Below are 27,580 nucleotides of genomic sequence, written 5' to 3' on the forward strand. Positions count from 1 at the left end.
CCTGAGCAACCCACTGCTTCTCTGCACAAGAGCTGTACTTTTTACTTTTATTTAAAGGTTTTCTTTTGCTCTTCCAAACCAAGATTCTGTAAGAAGGAACGGGACAATTTTAGCAGATTATTTTAAGTAATAACTAAATGTTGGAATTTATACTACTACTACCAGTCAAAAGTTTTTGAACAGTATGTTTTTTTTTTTTTTTTTTTTTAAAGAAGTCTCTTCTGCTCACCAAGCCTCTATTTATTTGATTCAAAATACAGCAAAAGCAGTAATATTGTGAAATATCTGTACTATTTAAAATAACTGATTTTTATTTGGATATTTATTAAATGTAATTTATTCCTGTGAACAAAGCTAAATTTTCAGCATCATTACATCAAAGTCTTCAGTGTCACATGATCCTTCAGGAATCATTCTAATATGCTGGTTTGCTGTTTAAGAATTATTTTTTTTTTTTTTATCAGTATTTAAAACAGTTGAGCACATTTTTTTCAGGATTCTTTGATGAATAGACTTGGAGTCAGTATAATTTTTTTTTTTTTTTGGAAAGAAATTATAGAAATTACTGCTTTTATTTAGCAAGGAACGCTTTCAATTGATCAAAAGTGACGATTAGGGCTGTCGCGATAACCGCAATATCGCAATACCGCGCTATTGACGTGCATAACCGCAGAGGAATGCAACAACCGCAGCATTTGCCTGTTTTCTTTTTTCCTAAGGATTTGCCCTTCTCACTTAATGCCTGTGTGCTGAATATTAAATTAGTAATAAGTTAGTAATGATAACATAATGTGTTTATTATGAGGCTCAGTAGATATGCACTTAACATGCCTAAACAGACAGCGAATGAGAAAGAGATCGACTGAGCTTGTGCGATTACCTGCATCTGTCTTTCAGATCGAGTCAGGTATGTATGTGAAACTAGCTCGTCATGTCCAAGGAAAGTGAAATCTCTGTCTTAACATCGATGCTCTGGTCAGCTGAGCCTTTAAAAGTGGCGATTAAAGTTAAAATTATTTCAACATCGTGTTTCATTACATCTCTCTTTGAATAAATAAGCGTTTTTGAACGTGTAGTTGAATGAACGGTTTAAAGACTTACTCAAAGATAGTCTCTTGCCTCCATCTTGTGGCGTAACAACGAAACTGCAGTGACTGACAGCTCGTCTAGATTAGAACACGCAGGTGAAATACTAACAGAAAGTCTCTCATCCAGTCAGACCCGAGGTTGCGCGCTAACTGTTATTTACACGAAGATTTCAGATGCAAAGCCCCTAAGTATGTCTGACATTTTTCTTAAAAATTTGAATTTCTTTCAGGCTAGGTTTCTATGTAAGTACTGTTTACTTCACTTCATGTTTCAACGCGATTTGGTTTCGGTTTATTGATTTCTGAATATGACCTTACATTGTAACAGCCTACACACAATTATATATATATATATATATATATATATATATATATATATATATGGCGGTAATACCGCATACCGCGCTACTGAGCCACTCAAAATTACCGCAAGGGAAATTCCTTAACCGCGACAGCCCTAGTGACGATAAAGAGATTTATAATGTTACAAAATATTAGAAGATCTCTGAAGGATCATGTGGAGTAATGATGCTAAAAATTCTGCTTTGAAATCACTGGAGTAAATTACATTTAAAACTTCAAACAGAAATATAAATTTTTATATTCAAACAGAAAACAGTTATTTAAAATAGTGAACATTTTTCAAAATGTTATTGTTTTTGCTGTACTCTAAATCAAATAAATGCAGGCTTGATGAGCAGAAGAGACTTCTTTAAAAAAAAACATTACAAATCTTACTGTTCAAAAACTTTTGACTGGTAATATATACACATATATGTGACCCTGGACCACAAAACCAGTCTTAAGTAGCAAGGGTATATTTATAGCAATAGCCAAAAATACATTGTATGGGTCAAAATTATCGATTTTTCTTTTATGCCAAAAATCATTAGCATTTTACGTAAAGATCATGTTCCATAAAGATATTTTGTAAATTTTCTACCATAAATATATAAAAACTTGATTTTTGATTAGTAATATGCATTGCTAAGAACTTCATTTGGACAACTTTTAAGGTGATTTCCTCAATATTTAGATTTTTTTGCACCCTCAGATTCCAGGTTTTCAAATAGTTGTATCTCAGACAAACATTGTCCTATTTTAACAAACAATATATCAATGGAAAGCTTATTTGCACAGCTTTCAGATGACGTAAGAATCTCACTTTCGACAACTTTACACTTATGACTGGTTTTGTGGTCCAGGGTCTCACACACACACACACACACACACACACACACACACACACACACACACACAATACTTAAAAATATAATTACATATTTTAATCACATGAACATAACAGTAAATATTTAATTGCTTTGAGCAGATGTTATTTTTGACAGTCCTATTGTCCTATGTTTGTCAGATGCCTCACAAAATAAAAAATAAATATTTAGATATATTTCTGGGTTATTTTACATTTCTAGAAATGTTGTTTTAAACCAAACATGCATGTACTGGTAGGATATTAAATGTAATACAAACAAATTTTAAAAATTGTTTATTATCATAATAATTCTTACAATATTGTATATTATAATAACAATAATTATTATTATTATTATTAATTATTTGGTAACACTTTACAATAAGGTTCATTAGTTAGGATTAGAACATGAACAAAGAATGAACGATACTTCTACAGCATTTTTTAATCTTACTTAATGCTAATTTCAGCATTTACTAATGCATTATTAAAATCACAAGTTGTGTTTGTTAACATTAGTTAATAAACTGAACTAACATGAACAAACAATGAACGACTGTATTTTTATTAACGAACAATAACAAAGATTAATAAATAGTATAATAAATGTATTGTCCATTATTCATTTATGTCACCTTATTGTAAAGAGTTACCTATTATACTTTTTCACTAATAAAATTTGATCTTGAATTTAAGAGAATATTGTAACTCGGTTACAATATCAGAAGTCAGAAGTGGTTTTCCAAAAAAAAAAAAAAAATCTTGCTGAATAGGTTGACATTTTCCTGATACATATTATTGTAACAGTGACTATCTCTTACGTCTGTGACTGCACTGCCAAATCCGGTCTTCAACTCCAAGCAATGAGAAATCCCTTCAAAAAGACAAGGACACATTTATCAGTGCAAGTAAATGAACGTCAGTCAGTGTGAAAAGTGCTCCCTCTAACGGTCATCTTTTGCACTGTTTGACAAGACTGTGATAAATGTGCTCTCTGGCTCTGTGTGACATAGTAGAGTTGATCAAATATGACATCTATTATAAAACTGAAAGCTCAGACTTAATTTTGCTGGGACTGCTGTAAAATGCCAGTAAATGGACATTCTATATTAATTTACCAAGTAACTACATTAATCATAGTTAACACAGAATCAAACAACAATATAACTGGTGAGATATAATTATCCTGACAGGGCATGGTAGAGAAGGTAAACATTAAAAAAATGTCTTCAACTGAAACTGAACCTTGACCTGAAAAGGCGTACAGAAACACACACATCTGCAGAATTTAGGAAAGACTGCCATCTACTGGCAAACTCAACTACTGACATCGACTGTCAATCATTTTCCAGTTTGATGACCATTATGGAAAAAAAGCAGACATGTAACGTACTGGCAGAAGAAAAACCTGTTAAATATTTGCCCAGTCTGGACTCGGCTGGACCGAAAACCAATTTAGCCAATTTATTTAGGGGCTCCAAGCGGATGCAGATAAATCACTTCGTTCTTCGGCCTGTGAGCGATTGTGCAAACCAGAAGTTAATCAGTTCCTCTAAAGGCGCTTACAATCTGATCTCCTGTTTGACATGGAGCCACTTCAGAGGGTCCCAGAGATGAAATTCTATAATGATGTAGACCGAAATTCAGCACAAGGGCTCGACACACAAATCACACTGTATTAATGTTTAATGATCACTAAAAGCTTATATTCCTTTTTCGCTTTCTCAGGGTCCCGCGTCCCGGCATTACAGATTATCACCTGACCCCTGCTCAAGGACTGTCCCAATGCGATGGCCACCACACATCAGTGAGATTAAAGATCTCTGTTGTGATGGCGGTTACAGTGCTCAAAAGATCCATAAAACACAGAAGTTATCTCCTTACGACACACAGTCCAGAAAGCCAACCATACTCTCTCACGCAAGGCATCATCCAAGTGCATGTTTAACACAGCCGTTGGTTTCTTTTGTTAAGTATCTCACACATGTGGTGTTTGCATGTTTACATTTCCTTTCCTAGGGGCGATTTTTCCTATGAACTGTCTTTATAATATATTTACACATTTTCCAATACTGTAGCAGTCACTCAAATCTTTTTTCTAGCATAAATGAAATATTAATAAGATCTAAACTATTTATATTGTGAGCATTAATAATGAATTACAGCCCTTTCAACATTGTGCTTCAAAACGTAATATCAAGCCTGAGAGGAAAGCAGATATTTTTCCATTTTCATTTAGCCGGGGGGTTATAAATTAAGAGAGTCCATGCTTTGCTAAATATTGTAAAAGCACCTAATGCATTAATCAAATAAGTAAATCTTTGTGGGCGCTCGGAAGGCAATAAAGCCAGAGCAGCACAAAACGGCGCTATTGAAAAGTGTTTAAGCGTTTCATTACGTTCATTTACTAATAAATAAATGAAGCAACTCGGAGACACTCGGCTGGCTGTAAAATTTTAGAATCAAATGGCTTTTTCTTGGAGACGTTAAAAGGGGGAAAGATCTCCACAGGGCTTTTAGAGAAAGTGCAGACTCTTAACTCCGTCATGGAAAAAGTCAGCTCACTTCTGCCGGTGTGCAATTTCATTAACGCTTACATGCAGGCAGTCATTGATTTGCAAAGAAACCTCTCTGAAATGCAGGTCTAATCAATCAAACGTCTCCATTAATTTCAGCCGGGCCTGTCGCTTGAATTCACAGGGCCTCGGATGAAATTTTTATGGGTGGGCCCATGGAGGTTTATAATACCTGGAGAAAGCTATCCGTTAGCTTTACCATTCATCTCAATGACAGATGTTTGGCTAGTGAAAGACCTCCCGGAAGTATGGCCGCCAATGGAAAAATACCAAGATACAGCATCTATTTTAATTATGTGTGATTATATGGTTAGTTGGGTATTATTATTTGTGTTGTTCTTCCCTGACTATAGCATTTAGCAGTGGTTCTCAACTGTAACATTACACAATTATGAAAAAAAAAGTATTAAAAAAAGTATTAAATGCATCATTTTTAAGATACAAACAAAATTTTATTTGTAAAATATAACTTTAAATATCAACAAACGATTAACGACACATTATCATTTATTAATCTTTGTTAATGTTAGTTAATAAAAACAGTTGTTTAGTGTTTGTTCATGAACATGCATTATCAAATGTTAAATGCAATTTGGGATTTTAATAATGCATTAGTAAATGCTGAAATTAATATTAAGATGAATAAATACTGTAGAAGTATTGTTCATTCTTAGTTCATGTTAACTAATGTAGTTAACTAATGAAACTCTTTGTAAAGTGTTACCATAATAACATAATACAATTATCAATATAAATAATATAAATATATCTGTATATAATTGACTCTTTTTATTATAGAAACATACTGAATTATAAACATTAAATATTCAATTATTATTATCATATGTATATATAACACATATAAACTGATAAACCATCAATATAACTGATATAAATACAGTAAAAGTCAAAAGTTTACACTTTGCAGAATCTGAAAAAAAAGTTAATTATTGTACCAAAATAAGAGGGATCATATGAAATGCATGTTATTTTTTATTTAGTACTGACCTGAATAAGATATTTCACATAAAAGACAATTTACATATAGTCAACAAGAGTAAATAATTGAATTCAATTAAATAGTTGAATTTTTAAACTTACCCTGTTTAAAAGTTTACATACACTTGGTTCTTAATACTGTGTTGTTACCTGAATGATCCACAGCTGGGTTTTGTTGTTTTGTTTATCCTGAGCCTGCTGTTCTTCAGGAAAAAAAACATTCAGGTCCCACAAATTCTTTGGTTTTTCAGCATTTTTGTGAATTTGAACCCTTTCCAGCAATGACTGTATGATTCTGAGATCCATCTTTTTACACTGAGGACAACTGAGGGACTCATATGCAACTATTACAGAAGGTAAAAATGCTCACTGATGCACCAGAAGGAAAAACGATGCAAAAATGATGAGCCAGGGGTGTAAACTTTTGAACAGAATCAAGATATGTACATTTTTCTTATTCATAGAAACTACAGAAGATACTTACATGTTTCCCAGAAGACAAAATGACTTTAAATTTACCCTAAACTTCAAATTCAATTTTCACTCTCCGGCCCTTTTTCCTTCTGGAGCATCAGTGACTAGTGAGTGCTTGAACCTTCTCTAATACTTGCATACTAATATGAATCCCTCAGTTGTCCTCAGTGTGAAAAAATGGATCACAAAATCATAGTAATTGTTGGAAAGTGTTCAAGTATTTTTATGAAGAACAGCAGGCAGTTTAACTGCTCAGGACAAACAAGGGACTCATGAACAACACAACACAGTGTTAAGAACCAAGTGTATGTAAACTTTTGAACGGGGTCATTTTTATAAATTCAACTATTATTTTCTCTTGTGGACTGTATGTAAATGTCTTTCATGTGAAATATCTTATTCAGGTCAGTACTAAATAAATAAATAACGTGCATTTTGTATGATCCCTCTTATTTTGGTCAAATAAATAACATTTTGCAAGTTCTGCAAGGCGTATGTAAACTTTTGACTTCAACTGTCTGTCTATATCATTTGTGATTTAAGAAAAATATACATTTGTACATCAACATGCAATATTTAATTATATAGTATGAAGAAGAAACAATGACATAATTTATGATTCGTATATAAACATTAAAAAAAATTATAAAATGTATATTATTCTTATATTTTCCAGCCGTCTGTGACACAATCAAAACAGACCTGTGACCCATTTTTGGATCTCACACCAACAGAGAAATACTCACAGTTTGTCCCCCCAGCTGATTTAAACTGAGATAAAAAAAGAAAGAGATCATAAAAGCCACACAGAGGCAAGAAAAATAGACAGTAAATAAGATGTTATTTTGATGTATTACTGAATAAATTTCAATCTGAGTATTTAGCTGACACAAAGCAACTTCTGAATAATGTTTTTCGTAATACCAGGACTATACATCAAGTATAAATTCTCCCAGGAACATTAAAATCGTTGCTAACTGTATGCCACCGTGCAATAAAGAAAACACTGATGAAAGCTTTTTTTTTTTTTTGACCAGCAATGAAAATAATGCGGGTGTGATGTGTGAGAGAGTTTGGCGGTTTGCTTTCTCATGACAAGACGCTTTGAAAGTCAGTTTGAGAAGTTGAGCAAGGTTTAAAAGCGAGCTGCAGTTTCAGCAGCCCGAGCAGAGCGAATGGAGCCGACCAAGTGCGGAGGGATTACACAGGAACAAAACAAGTCAAGAAGCAGTAAGCATAATGTTAGGAGAACTGCTTATGTGCAGAAACAGTCTGACAGGGCTGTGAGAGCCTGTCACTTACACACAAACACCCAGCAAAGGAGCTTATCGAGGATCCCTTAAAAGCATTTCATCAACACCAGCGAGTATGACTTTGCCACCTCTTTTCATTCACTGCAATACAAACATGTTCAAAATGCAGATATTATTGCATAATCATGCCTTGAGTCACAAATGTAGAATACAATATCGCTACTGTTCACACAAATAACTTTCTAGGTATTATAACTGTAAGATTCAGTAAAAAAAAATAGAGACCTATTGTATATGGGTAAAAGACAATTATCCATCAACACAAAATTTGATTTAATTACTCTAAACATGCCAAGTGGAACTTGCTGGGAGATAATATAGCTTTGATTATAGACTTTGCGATTTGACTATTGTTTAAATCTACTGTATGTACATTCCAGCTACATGTCTTTAAATTCTCTTAAACAGCCATTTACTATTCAATTACAAGCCTAATTCTGATTAGTAAAATTGAGAGCAACCTTATTATGATTGAAAAACATAATCGATTTTATGAAATATTAAATATTTGACACAAATATGGTGGTACATGCCAGTATATTTTCACAGGGCTTGATCTTTTAGCCGTAATTTGCCCAGCACAACAAATAGAAACATGAAATTAATTAGGAAACTGTCTCGACAAATTACTAAATCTCTAAAGGCATCAAAACTAAGGTGTAAATGTACTCTTGAGGGACTGCCTCTGAAAAACTGAGAAGTGTGACAACCTAATCTAAAGTTTGTGAAAAAAGTAAATGCTGAAAGCTCCATTAATTCTTGAAACCATAACTTTCTTAGTTAATACATACTATTGTTAAAACATTTGGGGCCAGGTTTTTTTTTTTTTGGGGGGGGGGGGAAAGATATTAATATTGTTATTCAGCAACGGCACATTAACTCAGTTAAGTTTTAGAAAACCCTTTTGCACTGTTACAAAAAAATCTAATAGACTGTTCCTTTAGACTTAAAAAAATACATTTTTAAAACTGAAAAGATTAATTGCAATTCCCACAAAATATTAAGCAGACCAATGGTTTTCTACTTTGATATTAATTAGAAAGATTAATTTTAAAGGATCATATGACACGTATTCATAATAGGAATAAATAAAACTTTAGAATATATTAAAGTACGAAAAACTGTAATAAAAAATGTGTAATACTATTTCACAATATTATTGTTTTTACTGTATTTTAAAAAATGCAAGCCTTGGTGAGCATAAGAGGCTTCTTTCAAACGCATAAAAAACCCTCTTCAATAGTAGTCTAAATACTAAAACGCATTAAATTAATAGACATTTCACTGTGCAAGTCAAAAAAATAATACAACAGCTATAAAAGGATTAATTTAATATGAAAATGGCTAAAAACATGCTCACAGCCACACAAATACAGTCTTTCCTCACCCCTCTCAATGTGCTCTACATGCAAATAAGATAAAAGGCTTGTGCGCCAATTTTCAATAGCTGTATCAGCTATCCGGACACACGCGTATTACCCAGACGAGTCATTATACTTTATATGCCCTTGGCATTAATTGAGAGCTAAGAGCATTTCATAGATATCCTTTATTTGACCCCTTTTGTGCTGAGCGGCTTTTGTATATTGCGGTTTGTGCTGAGCCTCAGACAAGATTCGGTCCCCCAGAAGCCCCTTATTCCACCTGGGTATCTATGCCTGAGGGACACAGTTGTCCCATAATACCCTTCACAGTGTGTGTGTTCTTAACATATGGGTGGAGTTCTTCTGAAGTCGCTCGCACAATCTGTGAAAGGGCAAAGCTAAGGACTCAGGCCAAGAGCCACGCAGAAAAACTCTATGAAATGCTATTGTAAAACACAGAGCATGAAGGAAGTAGCCGCCCACGTCACAAAACATTAGTTATTGTAGTATTTACGATTATGATATCACATATATTATTGATCATCGACAGCTGATTTAAAAACTTCAAATGCTTAAATGTGCATCTCATTGAATCAATATGACTGCATTTGACTATAGCTGATTAATTATGACATTGCAGTTACACAAACTGACACGCTTGTTTTGTTGAAATCCATATGGCATCGTTTAATAAACACTGCAATCAGTCGGGCCTTTAATTCTTGAACAAATAGTTTAAGAACTAATAATTTATCTACCCTTGAGCCATTTCAAACCTGTATTGTTTTCTTTCTTCTGTCAAACAAAAAAAGCAGATGTTTGGTGGGATGTTGTTTTTATACTGTGGTTTTCTATGCAATGAAAGTGAATGGGGGTTGTCAAGCTCTAAAACTAACAAAAAAGCACTATAAAACTAGTATACACTGGATGAAACATGCAATATCACAAGCCTCATGAAGACATATGATACATTTATGTGGTAGACACCAAAATAAGTCGCTATTTTCAAATGTGCTATAAGTTATTTGTACAATTTAAATATCCACATATACATACACACACATTTTTATCAGGTCAGTGATATATATATATATACCTTGTGTGTGTGAGAGAAAGACAGGGGCATTTTCTTCTGAGGAGGCAAGGGAGGCGGTCTCTCTTTAAAATATTGGATGAGAAAAAAATTTGTAGTACAAAAATAAAACAACGGCAATATTACAAAATATAACAATAAAAAGTGTACAAATCATTTGGTTTACTAAAGAAACATTGTCCAACAGCAACACCAGCAAGTAAAGTTACAGCAGGAGTCTGCGTCTCTCTCGCCTCCCTTGAGCCCAATTTGAACAGACCCCATAAAGCGTGCAGTGAGTTTGGTGGGGGGTAATTGAGAATGAACTGGGGAAAGTCACATCACGTTGTTTTCGTCAGCATTCCACATTCACAAATTAGTCTGAATGAACAATATAATGGCGTTAATGGGAAGAATAATTTTAAAAAGCAAGTAAACAACTCACTAAGATATAACCACTTTGTTATGTCAAAATAAGACTCAAAATGGCATGAAAACATAATCAGTGGGAGTTTTTTGTAAGAAATCATTTTTGTGAAATTTTAAGTAAATCTTCATGTCTGTGACCAATATTTACCGAGCTTTGGTGACAAAAATAGTTCAACGTTAACAGCATAATTCACAAATAAAATATATTGTTTAAATTGTTACTGCCTTGATTATTATTTTGGAATTAATGTAAAACAGATTTTGACATGAATTTACTTTTTTTTTTTTAAACTTCGCCATATCATTTCAGAACACCACCCCATATCACTGGTTGGTGTGTGTGCGTGCGCGTGTGTGCGTGTGTGTGTGTGTGTGTGTGTGTGTGTGTGTACCTGGTATTCATCACGTTGTGGGGACCAAATGGTTACTATCCCCACAAGGATAGTAATACCAGTAGATTTTGACCTTGTGGGGGCATTTCTCAGGTCCCCATGAGGAAACAGGCTTATAAATCATGAACAAGGAGTTTTTTTGATGAAGTAAAAGTATGCACAATCTCCTGTGAGGGCTAGGTTTAGGTGTAGGGTAGGTGTAGGGCGATAGAAAGTACGGTTTGTACAGTATAAAAACATTACGCCTATGGAATGTCCCCATAAAACATGTAAACCCAACATACACTGATACTGTAAAATCAAATTCCAGAACTTTCAATAACTTTTCAAGCTTTTCAATTAGAGATCTTATTTGTCTTCTACTTTAGATTAAAAAAAGAGAAATAGATAAAAATATACTGATAAAAAAGGGCAAAAATAAAGTGAAGAACATGCAAAGTATTACCACTAAAGTATTACAAAGTATACTACACTTTTACTATAGTAAAACCATGGTTAATCTTCCGTACCTTTCTTTTTTCGTTGTTTTTATAACTGTACTGCCAAGCCTATTGGTTTGATGTTTTCTACCGTTTAAAATATTTTTTTAAAAGTATTACCGAAATCGCTCCAAAATCCTGATATGAAACAAATAATTTGCGAACCCATACCAAAGTCCCAATCTGAATTAAATGATTCGAGCTCAGAAGTTCCAATACAAAGCTAAAGATTTGTGAAATCGCTCCAAAATCCTGTTTTGAAACTAATGATTTACAACCAGCACTGAAGTCCCGATCTGATTCAAATAATTTGCGATCCATGCTCTGAAGTTCCAATCCAAAGCAAAAAAGTCAATTCACTCTACAGTTCTGTTTTAAATCAAATGATTTACGATCCACGCTCTGAAGTTCCGATTTAAAGTAAAAGATACGCAAAATTGCTCAAAAATCCTGATCTGAAACAAATGAATCATAAACCCACACTAAAGTCCCAATCTGAATCAAATGATTCGCAATCCAAGCTCTGAAGTTCCATTCTAAAGCAAGAGATTCACAAACCCGCTTTGAAGTTCCTAGCTAAATCAAATGATTCGCAATCCATGCTCTGAAGTTCCGATCTAAAGTAAAAGATTTGCGAAATTGCTCCGAAATCCTGATATGAAACGAATGATTTGCGAACCCACACCAAAGTCCCAATCTGCATTAAATAATTTGTGCTCCGCAGTTCCAATCTAAAGCTAAAGATTTGTGAATCTGCTCCAAAGTTCTGATCTAACTCAAATGATTCACGATCCAGGCTCTTAAGTTCCGATATAAAGCTAAAGATTCGTGAAATCACTCCAAAATCCTGTTCTGAAACTAATGATTTACAACCAGCAGTGAAGTCCCGGTCTGATTCAAATAATTTGCGATCCATGCTCTAAAGTTCCAATCCAAAGCAAAAAAAGTCAATTCACTCTACAGTACTGTTTTAAATCAAATGATTTACGATCCACGCTCTGAAGTTCCGATTTAAAGTAAAAGATACGCGAAATTGCTCAAAAATCCTGATCTGAAACAAATGAATCATAAACCCACACTAAAGTCCCAATCTGAATCAAATGATTCGCAATCCAAGCTCTGAAGTTCCATTCTAAAGCAAGAGATTCACAAACCCGCGTCGAAGTACCGATCAAAATCAAATGATTAATCAATATGCGATACGTGATTCAATTGGAGCACTTTGTGACCTATGGTTTAACTGATTCTGAGTTTCGAAAAAGCTGTTTCACCCATCACTATATGACATTACTGACATTAACTGAAATAAGCAAAAAGGAATGATGTTTTTTGAATTGCATGAATTTTGAATGAAAAGATGTGTGCTTATTGACAAAATTAAACACATTGTCTTTCAATAATTCAAGCACTTGTCTAGTTCCTCTTCAGGAATATTGGCAGGCCTTTCAGGCCTTAAATTTCAAAAAGTCAAATTACAGTACTTAAGCAATTTTTTACAAACCCTGGTATTAACATGAAGGTGAATAACTAATGGATAAATATAGATGATGATACATAAGATCAAATAAAAAAAATATCAAAAGTGACAGTAAAGACTACTACATTGACAAAAAAAAGCATTTATATATTCATCAAATAATCTATAAAATTATTATAAATACATTAAAATAGAAAAAAGTTATTTAGAATTGCAATAATATTTCACAATATGTACACTTTTACTGTTTTTATTTTAAATTCTAATAATATCTCACACTATGACTGTATTTTGATCATAGAAAATCCTTGGTGAGCAAAAAAGTCTTTCAAAAACAAAAAAAGATCATCTCACAGAGCCCAAACTTTATATATCCGAGATATGTGAAGTCTGCACATACTTTATGATCTTTTTCTAATTATTAAACTGTGTTCATTTAACACAAATATGTGAAAGACTGCAAATTAGCTTTGAAAATAGACAGGAGAGACTTGCAAAAATGTTTGACAAAACGCTTGACACTTTCACACCTTTATGATTGGAGGGGTTCTCGTTTAAATGCTTTTAAGTCTTAATCCGGCAAAAAGGCTCCATCAGAAATTCAAAAGCACGCTGCACATTTGAATATCTCCACAGCACTGTACCTCCCCCCTCCAGAGAAGAGCAGATAGCGCTATCGCGTGCTTTACCTTCGCTGCGGAGGTATTATTGAAGTTAGGGATAGCGTTGTGATGTCACAGACAGTTCTCATCAGGTTAAGATTGAGGGGAATTAGCCCGATAGATCAAATCCCTCAACCTCGTGGGAGAAATCACAGCGCTAACTAATCTGCGGCTCAGATTTTCCTGCAGGAAGCAGATTGAGCCTCAACTTGTGATGTGCTGTTAAAAAAAATGTCAAAATCTAATAGATCCTTTTAATTACATTACACTTAAATGACGTATGCGTCGGCCACACTTTCAGTTAATAACTTGTACCATGGATGAAATCCTGCTCATCTGGTTCGCGTAAATGTTTCCAAGTCATCAAATAGAAAACGCATACATTGCAGATTATACATGGGTTTAATGTGTCAACGGTATCATATGGCCCTATTCCGACTACTCTGTTTGTTAAGTCCTCCTCTTATTTCAGATCATTATTGTCTTCTACAGTTATGTGGAGCATAGCATAAAGAATCAATATTAGCTCTGCACTGGTCTTAACAATGACAAAGCTGTATGTGAGGGTATATTGACTAAGCTTTTATTCACAAAACAAGAGAAATGCCTACCTCATAAGAATCCTGGTAATACTTGCTAATTCACAATATTTTGTTTAACCATTTCAGGCAGTTCAGTGAAAACATGAGTTCAATATTTGCCCTGAAAACACAGAATTTCTTCTCACTGATGGGTTAGACTGGCCAATAAAAAAGTAGGAAGATAAATATAATTAATAGTTAAAGTAATAACAGTGCGTGTGTTTGTGCATGTATAAAACATTTAGGAAATATAAAATAAATTAACATTTATTTATTTACACACACACACACACACACACACACTACCATTTAAAAGTTTAGTGTAAGATTTTTTTTTTCTTTTAGAAATGAATACCTTTATTAGGCAACAATCCATTTAATTGATCAAAAGACATTTATATTGTTACAAAATATTAAAATTGTAAATAAATGCTGGTCTTTTCAACTTTCTATTAATCAAATAATCCTGGGGGAAAAAAAAAAAAAAATCACAGTTCCCACAAACATTTCTGCAACACCAAATCAGAATATTGTAAAATATATTAAAATAGAAAATATTTCTTTAAAAAAGTTAATAATATTACACAAATATTAACATTTTTACTGTATTCCTGCATATTTTAAATATATATTATGTAGTATTTTTGTATTTGTGAAAATAAAAGACTCAATTATTTATTTATTTACACTACTGTTCAAAAGTTTGGCGGATTTTGGAGATTTTTTTCAGATTTTTAACAACAATGCCTTAAATTGATAAAAAAAATGACAGTAAAAAGACAATTGTTACAAACCATTCAAATATTAAATAATTGCTGTTAATTATAATTTTTTTATCAAAAAAGTATCACAATTTCCACAAAAATCAGCGTATTAGAATGATTTCTGAAGAATCATGTTACAATGAAGTCTAGATTAATGGCTGAAATATCAACTGTGATATCACAGGATGCTCAATATATTAAAATAGAAAGCATTTATTTTAAATTGTAATATTACACAATATTATTTTTTTTACTGTATGTATATCTTTAATATATATTTATGTAGTATTTTAGGGTACTTTATTGTAATTAAAAAAATAATACCACCTCTATTAGGCATTAATACATTGATTAAAAATGACAGTTAAAAGACATTAAAAGAAATTTTAAATTATTGCGGTTTAATTCAGAAAATCAAAAAAGTATCAGTTTGCACAAACATTTCAGTAAAAACAAGTCAGCATATTAGAATGATGTCTGAAGAATCATGTGACAATGAAGACTGGATTAATGGATCCTAAAAAGTTAATTTTTACGTCACAGGAATAAAAATAACCTGTAAAATATATTAAAATAGAAAATATTTATTTTAAATTGTAATAATATTACTCAATATAATGTTTTTTACTGTATTTATGTATATTTGTAATATATATTTTTGTTGTATTTATGTATTTGTGAAAATAAAAGTCTGGGGGGTAGGATTTTTGAGAACTGTTTCTGATTTTTCTTTTTTTTTAAGAAATTAATTCCTCTATTAGGCAACAATGCACTAAACTGATAAAAAATAACAGTTAAAAGACATTTAAATTGTTACAAAAGATTCCAATTAAAAGAAATGCTTTTTTTAAAAACTTTCTATTAATCAAGGAATCCTGGAAAAAGTTTCCAAAAACATTTTCGCAACACCAAATCAGTAAATTAGAATGAATTCTGAAAAATCATGTGACAGTGAAGACTGGATTTATGGATGCTAAAAAGTCCATTTTGACCTCACAGGAAAAAATTAAACTAAAATATCTTAAAACAGAAAACATTTACTTTACATTACAATAATATTACACAATATTCACATTTTTACTTTATGTATATTTTTTAGGGCCGGGACTTTAACGCGTTAATTTAGATTAATTAATTACACAAAAATAACGCGTTAAAATTTAACGCATTTTAATCGCACTTATTTTTGCACTGCGGAACGTTTCTCACTGGATGAGTTTCGGCAGACAGATTATACTGGAGCACCAACTAGCGTTCAGACAAAAACAAACCACAGTGAAAACGGACAAAGAAGCTGATGAGACTGTGGATGGGAAATTTTGTTATAAAAAACGAATGGATGGAAGATAAGAGCATGGTTGTGTGCAAGCTATGCAACAAGGAATTCGCATATCATCGCAGCACATCGAGCCTCGAGTATAACCTCAATGCTAAACATATAGCAGCTAGCGTGGACGTTAGCCCGACTCCGACTACAAGGACCCACACCCTATTGCTACACTTAATGGCAATATTGCACTGGTCTGTTGGACTTGGTTGAACAAAAATAAACAATATTTTGTTGCTTAAGCTTATGTATTCAGTCATTATTCAATGGTATACTTAAAAATCCATATGAAAAAACTTAATTCTCACTGTTCTAAGGTCAAATATTTATATGCGATTTAAAATGCGATTAATTTCGATTAATTAATTACAAAGCCTCTAATTAATTAGATTAATTTTTTTTAATCGAGTCCCGGCCCTAATATTTTTTACATTTTTTTTTGTATTTTTACTTTTTTTTTTTTAAATAAAAGACACCTAAACACACTTATTTACACTACCATTCAAAAGTTTGGGGTAGGATTTTGGGGAATTGTTTCAGTTTTTTCTTTTAAAGAAATGAGGCAACAATGCATTAAACTGATCAAAAATGACAGTTAAAAGACATTGAAATTGTTACAAAAGATTCCAATTTTAAATGAATGCTTTTGTTTGTTTGTTTTTGTTTTTGTTTTTTAACTTTCTATTAATCAAAGAATCTTGGGGGGGGGGGGACACCAAATCATATTAGAATGATTTCAGAAAAATCATGTGACAATGAAGACTGGATTAATGGCTGCTAAAAAGTACATTTCGACATCACAGTATAATATTTAACTAAAATATAGTACAATAGAAAACATTTAATTTTAAATTCTAATAATATTAGACAATATCGAAAGTTATGCATTTAAAAAAATATATTTCAAAAAAAATATTTAATATATATTTTGATGTATTTTGTATTTTTTTTTTTTGCATTTGTGAAAATAAAAACATATAACCCCAAATTTCTGAATGCTATCTTTACTCACATATATATGATTTTTAGTTATTTATATACACACAAACTTTGAGTAATGCCACCAATTTGAATTTTTCTATCAATTTACTAAGACAGTTTCAACTGACTCATATCATGCTGATGTCTAAATAAACACACTATTGAAACACCACAGTCAATGAAAGATCGCAAAACTAATCTAATGACGCAGTCTTTAGGTAAAAAGAACAGCAGAAACATCATAACTATATTGTGAATGTTTCATATAACACCCAAATCCTCTGAGGGCAAATTTAAGGACACAGAATTCAGATTTCCAGATTTACATACAGTACACCGCACAGAGCTGAGAGGAAACTCGTGCCTCTTCCCTCAATCTGTGCATCCCCAGAACACAGCACCGTTACTGCTGACTTAGCTGCGCAGATGCTTTGGAAGAGCGAACGGCATCGGCTCAGGAAAGTGTGTCAGGCAAGCATATTTGTTATGGAGAGGGGCAAGCCGAGAGCTATCCTAAACAGACGACAACAACAAAAAAAAGAGCCAAGGTGAACCCGCAGTCAAAACAAGGCCAATGTTCACAGGTTTAAGATGGTAAATGTCAAAAAAGACTAAAAAAGACTTTTCAAGCAGCAGGTCACACCTTTCCCCTCACACCCCGCCCCGCTGGGTTCAATCTGCCCATCTCCGCGGTCACAACACTCTGGAACGGAGGCCTTGCCAGGGAGCAGGTGGGAGGGCATACACAAACACCGAACATGAGGCAGAGCTTTTACTAAAAGCTCCAGAGGCTCTAGATTTTATTAGAACGCATTTGCACGGAAGCGGTCTTCCTCTCTCTCCTCCTCGCAACGCCGCCGATCACTCTCCGTCCGATAAGAGGGGCGAGGCCGCTGAGAAAATGCTGCATCATTCATGGTTGGGTGTCTCCTCGCGTCACGCCATGTGACCCGCTGACACACTCCCATTTCGTTGGGGGTTGGGTATGAAGGCAAGCAGGAGCATGGTAGGAGAACCTGACCAAAGCCTCGTGCCATAGTGACACTCAGCGGATTATGTCTAAATAAAGCCTCGGCACTGCATGAATCACTCTGCTACTGATCCCACTGCTCAATGAGAAAGGAAGAGAGGAAAAGAGAGAGAGGGAGGGAGTAAGAAAGCAATGTAAAAAAAAAAAAAAAAAAGGCGAGGGAGCGGGAATGTGAAGTGGAGAAGGCGTTCATCACTGGAGTGCCATGGCTTAGCCTAAGAGGCTTGAATAATCAGTGGTTAAGCTGTCAGCCCTTCTCTTGCACCTAGCGTGTGCTACAAACTCCTGTGCGCTTTTAATCAAACAAAAACGCTGAGATCCAGCCACGCTGCCAAGACAGCGCTATAAGACAGGCTTCAAAGTCTCTTTAAGACTTATCCTGACATATTATATTCCTTGCAATGCACAGGCGCCATACGGCAGACATCTTCTCAAGTCTCTGACGCAAAGTCCAAGTCGAGTTTCAAGTCTTTGAGGTGAAGTGCAAGTCGAGTCTCGAATATCTTTTCTGAACAGTTTTCCACTACAGGTTGGTTTTCTAAAGGTTTTTGACCGGTAAGCAATTTCGCTATCATTTGGAGTCCAAATCAAGTCTTTATTCCCAGTGGTAACATTTTTCTATAAAGTGCAGGTTAGTTTAATAAACCTCGTCCAAAAACTTATTATGTTGCTCAATTTAAAGTCCAAAGCAAGTCTTCAAGTTTTCAAGTATAGAGGCTTCTCTAAACCACAGGTTAGTTTTATAGACCTTGGTGCCTTGGTGTAATCAATTTAATCAATTTTAGGCTGGCAGTATGGCCTGCTATGATAATAACTTTTAGATTATTTATTCTTATAATTATTTAACAACAGTTATAATCAGTGTTGGGGGTAATAATGCGAGTTATGTAATCAGATTACTTTTTCAAAGTAGTAACGGCAGTTACTTTTTTTCACCCATTTATTAATTGAAAGCTATGGGAGCCTGTTTCCGCAACTAAATAAAAAAGGTTATTGCGACTTATCTAACAATTCTGACTTTTTTTCTTAGAATTAAGTTATACAAACTCGCAATTCTCACTTTTTTCTCAAATTTGTGACATATAAACTTACAATTGTGAGTTAAAGTAAGAATCGCCAGATATAAACTCACAATTCTGCGAAATAAAGTCAGAATTGCATGATATTAACTTGCAATTCTGAGAAATAAAGTCAGAATTGTGAGATAAACTCGCAATTTTGTAAAAATATAATTTTTTTCTCCTCAGAATTTGACATTATAACGCGAAATTGCGAGTTTATATCTCACAATAACAAAGAAAGTCAGAATTAAGAGATACAAAGTCACAATCACTAGAAACAAAGTCGCAATTGTTAGAAAAAAAAAACAATTGTGAGTTTATATCTTGCAATTCTGACTTTATGTCTTGCAATTATGACTTTTGTAACTCACAATTGTGCGTTTATATCTCACAGTTCTGAGAAAACAAGTCAGAATTGCGAGATGTAAACTCTCCATTGCGAGAAAAAAAAGCCAGAATTGTGAGATAAAAAGTTGCAATTACCTTTTTAATTCAGTGCTGGAAACGGGCTTCCATAAAAACTCTCCTGTCCCATGGTTGAGAGAAATCGGGAATAAGTTGTTACTTTAGTTTTAGAATAAATGTGAACATGCATTAATTCATCTCACTCACACACACAAAAAAAAATATAAATAAATAAATATTCAGTATTCCTCAAAATGAATAAAAACTGTGAAATGCCATTCAGAATATAATGCAAACACGTAATTATTAAATTTGTTAAATAGTACAAATATCCTTTAGGTACTGTAATTAATCACATTTTATTAACCAGTGTCTTTTCTGCTGACCTTCGATGATCTAATTCAAGATAAACTAACATTTGTTCTTTTTTATTCCGAAGAGTGTCAAACCTTCTTCTTCTGCGTTCTACTGTACAGATATTAGTTTACTTTTCCTTCAGCCTTTTGGTGTAAAAGGGCTTTTACATTTGCCAAAAATACAACTTTTTATATTAAAAAGAAACAAGCAAGCCCTGCTCAGATTTACAAAGTATTAAGTATTAATTCATCTCGCTCACTAAAAAACAGATTCAGTATTCGTCAAAATGAATAAAAACAATGAAATGCAATTCAGACTACTGTTTATTATATGGATTAAATTACTCAAGATAGATAAACTAAGATTCATTGTTTTTTTTAATTCCAAAGAGTGTCAAACCTTTTTCTTCCACGTTATACTGTACAGACGCGAGTTTACTTTTCCTTCAGCCTGAGGCTTTTGGTGTGAAAGGGATTTTACATTTGCCAAAAAAAAAACCTTTTAAATTAAAAACTAACAAGCAAGTCCTGCCCAGATTTAAAAAGTAACACAAAAGGAAAGTAACACATTTTTTTTTACAAAAAGTAACTAAGTTACTTTTTAGGGAGTAAAATATTGTAATTCATTACTTTTAAAAGTAACTTTTACCAACACTGGTTATAGTAATAAAAAAGTGATCCCAATGATATCATTCCCCTGTATTGTTATCTTTATAGTCCTAGTGTGAACTCTGCTATGCTCTTAAATTTGAGAAAAGCTGAGGCTTTTGGTGTGAAAGGGCTTTTGCATTTGCCAAAAATCAATTTTTTTTATATTAAAAACAAACAAGCAAGCCTTGCCCAGATTTAAAAAGTAACAAAAGTAAAAAACACACTACTTTTCACCAAAAATAACTAAGTAATATAATTAGTTACTTTTTTAGGAAGTAAAATATTGTAATGCATTACTTTTAAAAGTAACTTTTCCCAACACTGGTTATAGTAATAAAAAAAATATTAAAATCTAAAAAAAATTTTAAATGTAATTAAAAAAACTTATGAAATATATAATATTTAATAAAATAATGTCCCTTTGTTCATTATTACTTTACCAACAATAATAATTAAAATATTGACAATCTTAATAATAATAACAATATATACTGTATATATTAATAAAATAAAATTAACAATTAAGGAAAAATTAATTCTAGCAAGTATAAAAATTAGCGCCGTCAAATTGATTAATCACAGTAAAATAAAAGTTTGTGTTTACATAATGTGTGTGTACTGTGTGTATATATGTGTGTGTGTGTGTGTGTGTGTGTGTGTGTGTGTGTGTGTGTGTGTGTGTGTGTGTGTGTGTGTGTGTGTGTGTGTGTGTGTGTGTGTGTGTGTGTGTAAACATTTTTATTTTGGATATGAATATTTGTGATTAATCGATTTGACAGACATACATGTAAGGTTTTATTAGAGATTCTATTAATCGATTTGACATTTATATGCAAATTTTATTTGAAGATTTGATAAATCACGTTTAATAGCATCCTTAATAAAACCTTACATATAAGGTTTACATGAAGATGTTATTAATAGCACCCTTAAAACTTTACATGTAAGGTTTTATTAAGGATGCTATTAATCGCGAATAAAGAATATTACAGCCCTAATAAAACGATATATTTCGAAAAAAATAGCTTTTTTGTTGCTAAAAAGTCAGCAGATCCACAAATCTGTGAATTTGGAAAAGCAATGTTTCCCAAAACCTTTCCAGAACATCTCAACTAAATCACTGGAAACAATACAAATAAACACAAAATTTTAAAACAATAAAAATTGCCAGAAAACATCTTAGAAAAGAAAACCATTCCTTTGTGGAAGGTCAACAGAAAAAAAATCCTTGCTGTTGAGCCCTGGATTTTGTATTTGGAATCAAATGCAAGTCTTAAGTTGATTGCCTGCATCGAAGTGAAATCTTAAGCCAATTATTTTATGACTCAAGCACAACTTAAGTCCAAGTACCTTCACTATAGCAACACAGAGAGCAGCACATGGTAACTATGTGTATTCAGTCTATAGCTTGGACTCCATGACTGATTAAATTGGATCACTGATAGATTAACAACAGGATGACCTGACTTAATCAAACACCCAGCTGCATCAGAAGCTTACACGACCCACGTATCTACGAATTGCCAACAAGCCTGCAATGTTTCCCTAACCTTTTCCAGAACATCTCCACTACATCACTGGAAACAATAAAAATAGCCTCGCTACCCAGTCAAGCATTAAGAACGACGGCAGCGGGGGTCCAGGGCCGGTTCGACTCACTCCTTCCCCAACCCCCTCAGCTTCCTGGGTCCTGATTGATCTCACGGCCCATCGGCGGGTTAAATTACACTGCAGAGTGGCTTTGCGGAGAGACAAAGGGCCCAGGATTTCACAGGCCATAATTCTTTCCGGGCCTTAACTTTGAAAAGGTGCAGCATTCAATTTCAGCCCTCGGCAACACTTTGCATTCGCTTATGAGTTATGACACAGCCATGACGTTTTTAACTTACTATACCGCCATGCGGAGGAGACCTGCGTACCAATCAGACCAAATGGAGGAACAACACACAAACTCTCTGTCAGCACAGAGCATCAGTTATAGCGAAATTTAATACAGTAAATAAAAGCGGCTCATCTTCTGGCTGAAGACGAGCTGGATGCTTTCCACATCCTACTCGCAGAAAGCACTGAAGTAACGTCGCCATGAAATGATTTACATGTACATTCATGTTTGGATCTCAGTCCGAAGTCACATCCAGGCTCCCATAGTTTCCTGGCACGTAGGGAATGGAGAGGAAGCCCAGGGAATGGCAGAGGCCTTTTGATACTGCAACTCTGCCGAACCAGCAACTCGGAAGCCAGGACAGCATGAGATCCGGAGAAAAAAAAAAAAAAAAACAGCCAAAGCACAAAAAGACCAGCTGCTTCGAGATCATGGGCGTCAGCGGAAAAAAAAAAAAAAGTCTTGTTAGAGAGAATATAATTGAACTTGTCTGGCAAGTAATAGCTTTTCCTAAAACTTCATGCATCTGTTTCACGCTGATGAAAATATACAGTGAGGTAAATATGCAACTGAAACTAATCTCAAGTGGTTTAGGAGATATAAGTCCTCATCGATGACATTTCCAATTTACTCTAGCTTAAGAATCTGCCCATATTTGTAATCATACTACGTGATAAGCGTAGCTTTCCAATATAAGTCCACAAGCGAATTGCTAAAAAAGGCACCATGCTAAAATGCAAATCCGGATTGCCTGACAGGAACATTTCAAAACACTCAAGCTGTCAGTGAAACAACTTCGACATCCAAGAACCTACTACTGTAGATCTAAAAGTCACACTTCTTTATAAGTCAAGCATTAAGGCACGTCTTACTTCTCAGGAGGTGCCGCTATTTGTGCAATTGTTTAGAAACAATATAAAATCAGCAATATGAAACCGCTGAGTTGTTTTAGAGTAAACATGAAGGGCAGTTAAAAGTCACTGCGCAACATCATTCAGCATCCTTCTGAAATGCAAAAAGTTCTGATAGTTTTCTAATTGCATCTGAGGACTTTTGATGAAACCCACTTTACAAGGACTGATTGGAGACAAGAAGCTATAGAACTAAAATCAATGCTCAATGCAAGTTAAATAAAGTGGGGTATCATTTTTCATTCCTGCTATTCTGTCTTTGTTAGTTGAAGATCTGTTTATTGTTTGAACACTCACTCCTTCTTTATTTTCTGCAGTTGGAAATAGGCCAACAAGGCAGCAAAGGAATAATGGTGTTAATTAAGACACCTGTTCTTTTCTAAATTCACTCACCTAAGCGCCGTTTTCAATAACCCCCGAAAATTCTGCTCTACATTTCAAAACTGCTTAATAAAGAGAATATACACAAGCATGATGGGCTTGTAAAAAAGACCAATCGTTGGGGAATGTAATGATGTTAATAAGATTGACTTGAAACGTCTTTATTACTTTGCTAAAGTGCTGGAGACAAGTTCAAGATCTGTCAAACCATGGGCCGGTACTGATGTTTGCACCATTTCAATCTCACGCAGCACCCATTCACATTAAAGCACTGAACTGGATGAAGACCTAAGCAGTTTTTTTTTGTCTACTGTGCTCTGTAGATTTAGACCTGAAATATACTCTATGCAAGTATATTAACGCTAATGCTTCTAGCTACTCTATTTCACGCGTCAATGCATTCTGGAATGCAAGTCCAAACTTCTAATGGTCAGTTTTTTCCTTTAGGTCAACAAATGGAGCAATAGTTTCTTTAAAAAGAATTTTAGAAACATATCAACAACTCTTTGTATTCCCTCTATTCTCATTGGACAAGGATTAAAATGTGATTTAAAGGGATATAATCACTCAAAAATGAAAATTCTCTCATTTACTTACTGTCGTGATGTTTTAAATCTGTGTGAATTCCTTCTGTCAAGCCCAAAAGATGATACTTTGAAGAATATTGGTAACCAAACTGTTTTGGTTATCATTGACTTGTATAGACGCACACACAGACATTTCTCAAAATATCTTCTTTAATGTTCTACAGTAGAAAGTCAGTCATACAGGTTTGAAATCACGAAGTTGAGGAAATGATGATAGAATATTCATTTTGAAGGGGATCTTTATAATAACTCGCTTTTTGAATGTTTATTACTGCCAAAGTTGTGCAAATATGCATCTCAAATGTAAAATGTGTAATGGCACATTCAAGTCATGTCAAATAGATTGTATTAATGAAGTGAGAGCATTAAAGGTCATTGCACAACGAGTCGAAATTTTTTGCACGTTAAAAAATAAATACGACCTCACGTTGTGTCAATCAAGTTTACACACTGCCTCCGAAACTTTCGTCCGTCATAAAAAAAAATAAAAAATTTGATTTTCTACGTTTTTGCATCAGTAGCCAACAACCGAAAAAAACACATACAAAAATTTCAGACTCAGTGTAAAAGGACCTTAAGAGTGGGAAACGATGAGCCCAGAATTTCTGAGTTGGGGGTGTAACAGTAAGAAAACATGGCTGACAAATTTGTAAAAAAATTATTTTTGTATAAATATAAAATGTACAAAAAAAACTAGTTAAGCTACATGTACAATATACCACAGTTTTGCAAATATTTGTATAAATGTTCCTATTTAACAATTTCATTCACAGCACCTTCATAAAGTCAAACCAAAAATTATTCAGACACCAGATATAACTTGTTTTTTTACTAGTGGTTGCAGGACACTATAGTTAATTTATGTAAGTGAGGATAGCAAAATAAAGTAAACTGTGACATTATACACAAAAAAATCTTCATACAGTAGTCTACCAGTAAAATTGATACAAATTTGGGACCAAAAATTTGATTTGACACTTGGCCTGACCATATTTTGCTCTAAACCTTTCTATCAAAGTTATATGACATTATCAAGATGAATTTGTTCTGATACAGTTGAACTCTTGAGTTCTTGTAATATTGTATTAATATTTTCTAAACTATAGCGAATAATTTGAGAAATTTTGAAGGTCGCTGAATACATTGGACTATTATTCATTTGTTCTGACAGTTTAACACTTGAGTTCTTGTCCTATTTTATTACCATTTTCTAAACTGTAGCGAACAGACTGTGACAATGTGAAAATTGTTCAAGGTGTCTGTATAAATTTTGGTTGGACTGTATATTGAAAGAAATAAAAATACACCTGATATGCATACTTCATTTTGAAGAAGGAGAGTTTAAAAGGTACATTGCCATCCTGTTCTGACCAAAGTCATTTGAACAACCCTGACATCATAATTACGACTTCCCAACTCATAAATACAAACTTCCCCGGAGAATTTGAACGCACAGTAATTTCTGTCCCATTTGTGTCAACAAACACTGAATGTTTATAAATGCTTCCTCAAACTATAGGTCGGAAAAATAGACCATGCTGCCAAATACTGAACAAATGTTGGGCTGAGTAAAAGTAAAAGTGCAGTGTTTACACTTTATCAGAAAAATCAGACTACAAATGTGACCCTGGACCACAAAACTAGTCTTAAGTAGCACGGGTATAATTGTAGCAATAGCCAAAAAATACATTGTATGGGTCAAAATTATAGATTTTTCGATTATGCCAAAAATCATTAGGATATTAAGTAAAGATATTTTGTAAATTTCCTACTGTAAATATATCAAAACTTAATTTTTGATTAGTAATATGCATTGCTAAGAACTTAATTTGGACAACTTTAAATGTGATTTTCTCAGTATTTTGATTTTTTTAAATAGTGGCATCTCAGCCAACTGTCCTGTCTTAACAAACCATACATCAATGGAAAGCTTATTTATTCAGCTTTCAGATGATGTGTAATTCTCAATTTTGAAAAATTGGCCCTTATGACTGGTTTTGTGGTTTTAAAATATTTACAACAGTGTCATTTAAAACTTAAAATGATTAAGCTTTTATAAGTCCGTGGCTTTGCTGTAAAAACCTTCCATTTTCAAAAATACTAAAAATACAAGCACCTGCATTGTGCGTTACGTTAAATGTTTGAATTAACCGTGAATACCTTGTTTGAATAAGTCAGTCCAGCAGTTACATCATGACATTGGTAATCCTATCTGTAAGTTTCCTTAAAACACCTCAGCATTAAACACTTCTGACACACAGAAAATAAACTGCTGCAGGGGTCAAGGACAACACAGAGAAAGCATGTGAAGCTAAAGTACACACTCGGTTCGTGGCGCGGAGCATCGGTTTTCTAGCGTATCGGTAGCCGGTGGGCATTACACCGCTCCAGATAAAGTCTTAGATAGAGGAAGTGGTAAGCACTCTGTGTGAACTGAGTTTGGGCTCGAAAACAGTGACCTCACAGATTCTAATCCCTCATCTCTCTTTGCATGCTTCCCTTTGAGAGGAACTGCCAGAGGGGAAAACTTGAAAGCTAAAGAGAGTGAGGGAGGGTGCGTGAGAAAGCGCGTGTGTGAGAAACAGAGACAAAATGACATGCGGAGAGGAAAGAGTGTAGAGAAGAGGGAAGAAAAAGCACAACAAAGTCACAGTGAGGTGCTGGCTTACCTGCACTCAGTTCACAAGACGGGACGGTGAAGTGAGGATAGTCAAAGGGGCTGTGGGAGGAGGGTCCGGGCGGGTTGATCCAGCCGCTGACGGGTGGTCCGGGAGGGAGGAAGGAAGGATGGAGTGACAGGGAGCAGGGAGACGGGGAGGCCAAAGGGGGGATATGAAGCACTAGTCCTCTGTCTTTCCCTCTTTATCCCTCTGGCACAGAGGCATAGAGGCAGACACCAGTACCTACAGCCACTCAAATAACAGGAGAGAAAAGAGTGCTCACATCCACACACGCTCCAGCACAAGGAGGAAAGAGAGAACGCCCCTCCCACTCCTTCCCAGGACCCAATCGCTCGCAGACTTCACTGGCAACGAATGGGAGCGCAGGCAGCCGGTGCCATGCCCTAGCCAATAAGTGCAATTGCTCATATCCAGTTGGAATAATTAGTCCGAGAGCAGAGCGGAGCG

At 34.1% G+C, this 27,580-nt stretch overlaps 1 long non-coding RNA gene across 1 annotated transcript; it reads right to left on the minus strand.

Annotated features, from left to right (window-relative positions):
• LOC141340417 (uncharacterized) lies at nucleotides 1–27,303 on the minus strand. Its single transcript, XR_012356575.1, has 3 exons — nucleotides 27,122–27,303; nucleotides 3,120–3,172; nucleotides 1–86 (listed from the first exon to the last, which is right to left on the minus strand). It is a non-coding gene; the product is annotated as an uncharacterized lncRNA (long non-coding RNA).
• Nucleotides 27,304–27,580: the final 277 nt, after the last annotated feature.

Source organism: Garra rufa, chromosome 8 (genome assembly GCF_049309525.1).
Source record: "Garra rufa chromosome 8, GarRuf1.0, whole genome shotgun sequence".
Lineage (NCBI taxonomy): Eukaryota > Metazoa > Chordata > Actinopteri > Cypriniformes > Cyprinidae > Garra > Garra rufa.